This window comes from Mangifera indica, chromosome 7 (genome assembly GCF_011075055.1).
Source record: "Mangifera indica cultivar Alphonso chromosome 7, CATAS_Mindica_2.1, whole genome shotgun sequence".
In the NCBI taxonomy this organism is placed as follows: Eukaryota; Viridiplantae; Streptophyta; class Magnoliopsida; order Sapindales; family Anacardiaceae; genus Mangifera; species Mangifera indica.
In genome coordinates, this window is record NC_058143.1 from 7,456,568 (window position 1) to 7,466,428 (window position 9,861).

Genomic DNA, 9,861 nt, shown 5'->3' on the forward strand with positions numbered 1-9,861 from the left:
ATATAATTTCAAGTGTGTCATTCAATTTTCATTCCCACTTTGTCTCTTAAATCCTTCTAAAATGACCATTTTACCCCCTTTGAAAATTATTGCTCGTTTAGTAGTTTTCTATAATTCTTTTACAATTTCTTTAAACAAGAAGTTTTAAAACAACTATAGGGGTAATTTTGGAAGTAGAGTTCTCTAGCATATCTGAATCTGGATGTTACATTTCTTCCCCCCTTAAAAGAATTTCGTCCTCGAAATTTAAACAAATAGGTTGGGAAATCTTTCTCTCATTTGTTGCTCAACCTCCCATATGGCTTCTTCCACCTTATGATTCTTCCATAATATTTGCACTAATGGAATTGTCTTATTTTAGAGCTATTTTATTTTTCTGTCTAGTATCTGCACCGGTTGCTCCTCATAAGCTAAATCTTCTTTTAATTCCACATCATCTGATTTCAATACACGTGAAGGATCGCTAATGTACTTTCTCAATAATGAAATATGAAATACATTATGAACTCAATCCATACTAGGTGGAAGTGCAAGTCTATAAGCTACCTTGCCCACTCTTTCTAAAATTTTAAATGGGCCAATAAATCTTGGAGCAAGTTTCCCTTTTCTTCCAAATCTCATCAAGTGCTTGTAAGGGGCTCCTTTTATAAAAACTTTGTCACTCGGTTGAAACTCTACTTCTTTCCTTTTCAAATCTACATAGCTCTTTTATCTGTCCTGTGTAACCTCTCCTAACCATTAGGTGTGTTACAGAAAAACGGCATGAGTTCCCCTATTTTAGAGGGCCCGGGGAATTTTTTTTTCTATTTAATTATGCCCTATAACACTCCCAATTAACAATTCACATAAACCAGTCCTACCAATCGACTGGATTTTTATCACATAATCATAATAAATAAAATAAGTACATAATAATAACTATCATAAAAATTATCACCCACAGAAACTTTATAACCAATTTTCAAAACTAGTCATATATATATATATATATATATATTACATATACATCATAACATTTAAGTCAACAAAATTATGGTGCCTTCCTCCCTTAGCCTCATGTCTCATTAGTGCTCCCCGGGAACCTTTGCTGCATTTCTTTATCTGTAAAATATTAAATTAAACGGAGTGAGCGACTATGGCTCAGTAAGAAAATCATACTAAACACTTAAAGTATTTCATACTAATATTAATCTCTTTCATACTCAACGTGTCTGGGCTATTCATATATAAAATTATTGACACGGACACGCATTAAACACATATCAGAATTCTCTTCTTTCACCAATTTATTCATTTTCTTACTATACAAATATGATTCATTCGTTATGATTTATGCATGTATGAGTGTCAGACTTTTCTATTTTCTGATCATACATCTTTCTCAATTCTTTATCGGCCACATAGGCTTGTATGTATGATTCTAATGCAATTTACTTTCATAAAATATTTACTAATTTGTTTCTCTCTCTTTCTCATTGACCGATCTAGACTACATATGACAGTACTTGCAGTCACCATACAAAGTATAATTCTCTCTTACACGCATATTTTTTTTCTTTGCTGTCCACACAGTACAACTAATATTTTTCTTTGCGGTCCACACAGTACAGCTGATATTTTTTCTTTTGCTGTCCACACAGTACAACTGATATTTTTCTTTTGCTGTCCACACAGTACAGCTGATTTTTTTTCTTTTGCTGTCCACACAGTACAGCTGATATTTTTTTCTTTGGTTGTCCACACAGTACAGCTGGTTGTCCACACAGTACAACCAATTATTTTCTTTGCTGTCCACACAGTACAGCTCGCGTGTAAAGATTTTAAGTATGTTTTCTGCTTTCCTATACCATATGAGTCATTTTAAAACCAAAAATACTTATTTTCCATTTTCTGAAAGCATGCATGACTTAGAAAATATTTTTCCTCTTTCTTTATTTTTTCTAAATCATGCATATGTTATGATTTCTCATGTATGCTTCTATAACCATAATATGAAATATGCACATTTGTTATTTTCCCTTATTCTTTTCATTCTTTCTCAAACATCATATTATTTTCTCATGCATTTATATATATATATATATATATATATATATATATATATATATATATATATATATATATATATATATCATGCCTCAAATTAATTTCAATTATACAATATAGGCTTAATATAAGGGTTATTTCACCCATTTTATGCACATAATTAAGCAAAATTAACCTATATCACATAAAATGACATTTTTGCCCTTATGACCAAGATTACCTTTTTACCCTTATGGCCAAAAATTACATTATGAATCCTAATGAATTTCTTTATCCTTTTGAGCATAAATCACTTTAATTCTAATACCTTACACACTTATATAAGTAAAAGTTATTTAAATAACCTAACTCAACTTTACTTCAAGGTAAAGTAATGGATCATTGAAGTCCTTTCTCTCTCTAAGCAAAATGCTCTCCCTTCTCTCTAAAACTTTTACTCTTTTGTTTCTTTGAATCCATTCACTGCCGTCAACCTCTACCTTGGTTGCAAACCTCTCCGGTCACAACCTCCTCATCGGAGACCCCACTGGTCGCCGGCGCCTTCTCATATGGAGTCTCTCCTCTGTTTTCTCTTTTCGGTCCTCTTCCCATTTAGCCATTAGTTTTTTCCTCAGTTTGTGTTTTCATTTCTTAGTTGTCTTTGTTTAATCCATGTTTCTAAGCTACTGTCGTGTTCCAGTGTTCTTTGTTAGTATCCTCAGCTTGTAGTTCCTTCTTCTTCATTGTGTTGTTCTTGGAGCGCTATTTCAAATTTCAAATTTGGCTGGGTTGTGTGTTTTTAATGCTACTTTCCTCTTTGGTGTAAGTAGCAGGTTGCTTTCCGTGGGCAGAAAACTTTTTCCTTATTTAGAGTGCGTTGGCTGTTGTGTTTCTTCTACTTGCAGTTTTTTCTTGAATATCGCATAAGTTTTATTTTCCCATGCAACGTCCATCTCTCTTGGCTGCAAATCATTTACTCCAAAATAGTAAGGATACTCCTGCTATGAGGAAGGCGTCTGATTCTGGCCCTATATTGGTGGAGCATGCGGAAGGTGTTGGAAAGGTGGTGAAGAGGGCTCCTTGGAACTCTCTCTTCACCCCTAAAAAATCTAATACAAAGCTGGAGTTTTTTGAGCCAAAAGGGAAGGACTCTAAAGGGCGAATTTGTGTGGCACCACCTCAAGAAGTTGCTGAGCAAGGTGCAATCAAATGGAGTACATGCGCTGTAGGTTTTTTCCTTGGCAAAAGGCCTCCATTCTTGACGGTTAAGAGAACTTTGGAGAAGATATGGACTACTTATGGCCTCATAGATGTGATGACTTCGGGGCAAGGTGTGATTATTCTGAAATTTCAAGATAATGAGGGAGCTTCAAGAGCTGTGGAAGAGGGACAACTTACCATTCAAGGACAGCCCTTTCTCATTCGGAAATGGACTACAAACCTCCCTATGCTGATTAATGATGTTAAGAAGGTGGCTATATGGGTTAAAATGTATGGTATTCCCCTTGAGTTCTGGACTCCGAAAGGACTTAGCTATGTAGCAAGCGCAATCGGAAATCCTCTTTATATGGATTCCATTACTGAAGAAGGGATTAGATTGGAGTATGCTAGAGTGTGTATTGAGATAGAGGTGGATTCGGAATGCCCCGAGGATATTAGCTTAACGCTGCCAAATGGAGAAACCATGGTAATTATGGTGGAATATGCATGGAAACCTATAAAATGCAATGGATGCAAATGTTTTGGCCACTCCACAGCTAGTTGCTCTGTGGCTTCCAAACAAGGTAATGATATAACTTCTCGCAATTCTTCGAAGAAGATGGATGGATTTGTGATGCCTACAAGACAGCATGGGAAAGATAAAATGGCCCAAGCAACAAGAGGCTATGTCAAGAATACCATAGACAAAGTGGGGGAGTTGCAAAAAACTATGGGGAAAAATGAACTAGCACATAAAAGCAATAGATTTTCTGCCTTGGCTATCAAAGACGTTCAAGAGCTAGAGAAAGTCCAAATAAAACCGAATCAGCGAGGAACACATGGGAACACCATGGGTGATGCAATTGTGGAAGGAAAGAGGTATGAAAGTGAAGCTAGCACATCGAAAGAGCCGTGCCCACTAGTAGCATCTAGTGTGAGTGCTCGGGAGAGTGAAGTATCTCCTATACACACTAATCTGAAGCTGAGTGTTACGGAGAATATGGAACAAGAGGATTCTCTGGCTATGGTGCCGTTTGGTGGAAAGCTTAAGGTGGATGAGATGGACTTTAGGAAGGAGGATGCTGATTTGAAGAGTAGGAACTTGGGGAAGAAATCAGCAAAGCAAAGGAAAGCTAATTCCCCATCCCACCCTTCTAAATGACTAAATTAGCCTGCTGGAACATTAGGGGCCTTAATGCTCCTATCAAGCAAAGGGAGGTTAGACATTTTATTCTTCAGAATAATATTGAATTTATGGCTATGTTAGAAACTAAAGTAGTGCCTCATAATATCCAAAGAGTGACAAATAATATTATGAGAGATTGGGAGTATGACAATAATAATGATGTACGCTCTAATGGGAGAATATGGGTAGGATGGAATAAGGAAGTAATCAGGGTAGACATTAAAGAAAAAACTCCCCAATTCATTCATCTTGATGCTTGGCTAGTAAAGGAGAAAACCTATGTGGCGTTAACTATTGTGTATGGGTTTAACCAACCTTTGGAGAGGAAAACTCTTTGGAGGGAATTAATCAAACACTCAAATCAGATGGGAAGTAGACCTTGGCTAATCATGGGTGATTTCAATTCCATTAGAGGTCCAAATGAAAAAATAGGAGGGGCTGTGTGGGGAGATACTTATTGTGATGATTTAAATAATTGTTGTAGAGAGGCAAATCTAGATGACTTGAGGTATATGGGGAACCATCTCACTTGGAGTAATTCAAGTGAAGGGCAAAGGAGAATAGCATGTAAATTGGATAGAGCTCTTGTTAATGAATATTGGAGTGATGTTTTTGTGGATTCTTTTGCTAGTTTTCTCAATCCTTCCATTTCAGATCATTCTCCTTGTGTGGTGAATTGTGGGGGTGGAGAGGAGAGGAGAAAGATCCCATTCAAGTTCTACAACATGTGGGCGAATCATGAAAACTTTCTCAATGTTGTTATGGAGGCTTGGAAAGAGGATTTTGAGGGTAATCCTATGTTCAATCTTGTCAACAAACTCAAGAGATTAAAAGGTGCTTTGAGGGAGTTAAATAAGAATGGCTTTTGGAATATTTCCGAAAAGGTGGTGGAGGCTAAGTATAATCTGGAAAATGCTCAAAATAGGCTCCAAACATGCCCTCTTGATGAGGACTTAGCAAAGGAAGAAAAATCATGGCTGGAGAACTATAGAAGACTTAGTGAAGCTGAAGAAGCCTTGGCACGACAAAAAGCAAAGGTCCATTGGCTACAAGAAGGGGATCAAAATACCAAGTACTTCTTCAAATGTATTAAGGCAAGAAGGAGTAGAAATTCTATAAAGGGAGTGAGCCGTGAAGATGGGACATTTGTTAGTGATATGGGAGAAGTCAAAAAGGAGTTTGTAAGCTATTTCAAGAAGGTTCTCAACTCCACGGATTCTTGCAAATCAAGCCTTGAAGAAATTCAAAAGTTGGTTAAGTTTCGTATGGTGCAGCAAGATAAGGAGATGATGATCAAGGAAGTGGGGGAGGAGGAAATCAAATCCACCATATTTGCAATGGACAACAATAAGGCTCCGGGGCCGGATGGTTATGGGGCTTTCTTCTTTAAGGCAGCTTGGGAGATTGTGGGGAGCGATGTGATCAAAGCAATTAAGCATTTCTTCTCCACGGGACATATCCTTAAAGAGGTGAACTGCACTATCCTTGCTCTTGTACCTAAGGTGGCTAACTCTTCTATGTGCAAAGACTATAGACCTATAGCTTGCTGCAATACCATCTACAAATGTATCTCCAAGATCCTTGCAAACCGGCTCAAAGTTATTCTCCCTAACTTCATAGATAAAGCTCAAGGAGCTTTTGTGGGTGGAAGGAATATTGGAGAAAACATCATGTTGTGCCAAGATCTTATGCATAACTTTCACAAAATGAGCAAAAATAAGAAATGCGCTATGAAGATTGATCTCTTGAAGGCATATGACATGGTACATTGGGACTTCATTCTTGGTATTCTTGGAGCAATTGGTATTCCGGAGGAATTTATAGGCTGGATTGAGAGTTGTATTACAACTCCTTCGTTCTCCTTGGGGATCAATGGTGAATTAGTTGGTTTTTTCAAGAGTTCTCATGGCTTAAGGCAAGGGGACCCTATATCCCCTTACCTATTTGTTATGGCTATGGAAATACTTTCATGTATGCTTAGGGAATTAAAGAACCAACCTTCATTTGGACATTATTGGAAATGCAAGGAAAACAACATAACACATCTTTGCTTTGCCGATGATCTTATTTTGTTTTGTAGGGCGGATTATGCTTCCATCTCCCTCATGGAAAAGTCTCTAATCCTCTTCCACAAATGGTCCGGGCTTAAAATGAATAGCAATAAAAGCAATATATTCCTCTCCGGTGTATCCCAAGAAGAGAAGAACCTACTCACGGCTAAAATCAATATGAAGGTGGGAGAGCTGCCATTCAAGTACTTAGGTGTGCCAATAACGTCATCAAAACTCAAGAGTTGTGATTGCAAGATGCTAGTTCAAAAGATTGTTGGGCGAATCACCTCATGGCGTAGCAAATTTTTATCTTATGCGGGGAGGCTCATTCTTATCAAGGCAGTCCTCTTTAGCATTCAAGTGTATTGGTCATCTTTGTTTATTCTCCCATCATGTGTCCACAAGGAGATAGATGGAATCTTGAGGAACTTCCTTTGGAGTGGTGCTTCCATGGATGGTAAGAAGGCCAAGGTTGCTTGGGATGATGTATGTGTTCCTAAAATGGAAGGAGGCTTAGGTATTATGAGGAGCAAAACTTGGAACAAAGCCGCTATATTAAAGAATATATGGAAGATTCTCATGGATAAGGGGCATTCTCTTTGGGTGGAATGGGTTAAAACCAACAAGCTAAGAGGAAAGTGTTTTTGGGTAATAAAGCCAAATAATGAGAGTTCATGGGTTTGGAGGAAGATTCTAGGCCTAAGGACACTAATGAAGCCCAAAGTTAAGAAGATCATTGGCAATGGGGAAAACACTTTTCTTTGGCATGACAATTGGCATCCCCATGGACCGTTGTTGGATAAATATGGACCTAGGATCACTTATGATTCGGGTATTCCTATGAATGCACTTGTAAAGGATGTGGTTGAGGAGAATCGGTGGAAATGGCCTATGGCAAACTCTTGTCACCTTATGGAAATAAAGGATAATCTCCCTTGCTGCCCCATTGGTGGAGAAGATTCATTAATTTGGTCCCCCAAATCTAGCGGCATTTTCTCCATCAAATCGGCTTGGGAGGTTATTCGGGTTAGGAAGGAGAAGGTTTCTTGGCACAAGCTTGTATGGTTTAAAAGGCACTTTCTAAGACACTCCTTTATAGTTTGGTTGGGTATTAAAGGTAAAATTATGACAAAGGATAAATTATTGAGATATGGTGTTATAACTCACAATTCTTGCCCTTTGTGCAATGAGGAGCCGGAATGCATGGATCATCTCTTCTTTAGGTGTGTATTTAGCGCTCAAATCTAGAATGAAGTGCTACACCTTTGTAATCAACACTTCAATCTCATGCCGTGGACCAATTTGATTGAGGAATTGGCTAGCAATTGGAAGGAAGACAATTTCAAGAATATTGTGAATAAGGTGTGTTTTGGTGCAACCATTTATCACATTTGGAAGGCTAGGAATGATATTTGTTTCGGAAGAGGAGGTGTGCCAAAGGAGAGAGTCATAATTCTTATTAAAGATTGTGTTAGAGTAAGGACAAGTTATTTGAAGAGAGTGATTAAGTCTAGTGAGAATGTGTCAATTGCAAATAATTGGGGTGTCTCTAATTCAATATTTGAGTAGGCAAAGTTTGGTGTTTTCATTTTTGTGATTGATTGTGAGTTGTATGCTTGGATCAATGAGATCCTTTGTTTGTTTTAGAGCTTTCGTTTTTTGTGTTGGCATGACCTAGGGCTTGTCCTAGGAATGCTTGTGTATAGCTTAGCTAGGGGTTTGTCCTAGATAAGCATTTGTATATTCTTTATTTGGTATAAATTCATTATTACTTACCAAAAAAAAAAAAACTTTACTTCAAGTATGTAAAGTATGAAATTCTTACCTTTTCTTTGCTAATTTGGTGATTTAAGCTTATTCACCTTCTTTTCTTCTTTCTGGCAACCTTAATCAACCAAAAATATGATCATCCATCAAAACCCTAAACTTGACATATCTTAAAAATTAAATTTCTTACCTTAGAACTTATCAGAATTGACAGATCTACACTTTTTATAACTGGAGACACTGGAAATTAGGTGGTTTAGCTAGGTTTTTGGACGAATTTTGGTTAAGGGAAGCTTTAGCTAAAAAAAAATGGAGTTCTCTCGGCAATGATGAAGAAGATGAATAGATTATATGTTTTATAAACCTCTTGGACCATTTTGCCCTTAATCTTTTCCATAAATTACTATTTTATCCTTAGCCAATTACCAAAAACTCTTAGCACCACCATATAATTTCAAGTGTGCCATTTAATTTTAATTCCCACTTTGTCCCTTGAATCTTTATAAAATGACCATTTTACCCTCTTTAATTTCAATCTCGACTCTATATCTTTCTAAGAAATCCATGTCTAAGATAACATCAAAATCGGGCATATCAAAGACAATCAAGTCCACCTTTAACTCTCTCCCATGTATCACTACCTTCTGGTCTTTTAACATTTTATCTGTAATCACACTCCCCCCATCTGGCATCTTAATTCTAATGGAATGGGTAGATCTAACAGGCACTAAACCTACCCTTTCAATAACCCCTGGTGCAATAAAGGAGTGTGTAGCTCTTGAATCAATCAATGCATATAAAGAAATAGAGTGGAAAAAGAGCTGACCAGTAACTGCAGATGGACTAGCCTCCGCCTGACTATGGGTAGCTGTATAGACCCGTGCATTAGTACCTCTCCCTGGTTGTACTGGCGGAATTAGGCTTTGTTGTGGCTGTATCTGAACTGGCACTTCGGTACTTTGGCAATCCTTTGCTATATGCCCTGGCTGTCGGCATCTATAACAAATCACCTGTTTCTGCTGGTACCAACATTCCCCACTATGACGTCTCCCACAAATCTAACATTGGGGAATATTTTCTTTTCTAGGCTTCTTGTCACTCTTCCAGCCTTTTCTACTTGCTTTTGACTGGAATTTTCTTTTTCCTCTATTGTTTCTGAAACTGGAGCCAATTGAACTACCCCCTGATGTTGTAATTGGTGCTGAAATAGTCAATGAAGCAGGTAAAGCTGACTGACTTGGCATCACTGTTTGGGGTACTATCAATGATAGAGGTGTTGACATAGAAGGTGCATTCCTGGGTAGCTTATTAACATATACCTCCAACCTCAATGCTCTCTCCAATGCCTCTTCATAAGTTTGAGGAGGTTGAGGTCTAGCTAGCACATGCAAGGCTATCTCCGGTCTAAGGCCCTGAAGAAATCTGTCCAACCGGAGACTAGGGGTACTCACCATACCTGGAGCAAAACTGGCTAAGACATCAAAACGGGTAGAGTAATCCTTTACTGAACCCTCTCTCTGCTGTAAAGAAATGAACTCTTGAACTTTGACTGCTACCACATCAGCAGTTCTGTATTGGGCCTCAAATACCCTTCTAAAGTCTTTCCAGGTCATCAGATCCACATTTCTGGTT